The sequence below is a fragment of the Pteropus vampyrus genome, unplaced genomic scaffold, assembly GCF_000151845.1.
Source record: "Pteropus vampyrus isolate Shadow unplaced genomic scaffold, Pvam_2.0 Scaffold9, whole genome shotgun sequence".
Classification (NCBI taxonomy): Eukaryota; Metazoa; Chordata; class Mammalia; order Chiroptera; family Pteropodidae; genus Pteropus; species Pteropus vampyrus.
The window spans coordinates 8,750,747-8,751,094 of record NW_011888790.1 but is presented as its reverse complement, the minus strand read 5'-3'; positions in this window follow the sequence as shown (position 1 = coordinate 8,751,094).

The following is a 348-nucleotide window of genomic DNA, read 5'->3' as shown; positions in this document are numbered from 1 at the left end:
GTTTTTCATTAGGGTAGGATAAGCCCCACAAAGAACTTTTTAAGATTATGTTCATATATTCTTACTGTAAATACAATCTCCCAAGAAAAACTAAAGTTCTCTCAGTATTTTAGTTACATTAGTTTTATTTTATGGTTTAATTTTAGGAGATCTTACATCTTTACAAGATTTAGTCTTCCTCTCTAGATAAAAAGCCATATCTGTCTTTTAAAAATCAATTTTTATACCCTTTAGCAAATTTTTACAGTTTTTCCCCCATAAGCTCTATAAAAGTCTTATTATAATTATAACTAAGAATTTCATTTTTTGAGCTTTTTTTAAAGGGCATTTTCTCATTTACATCTGTTT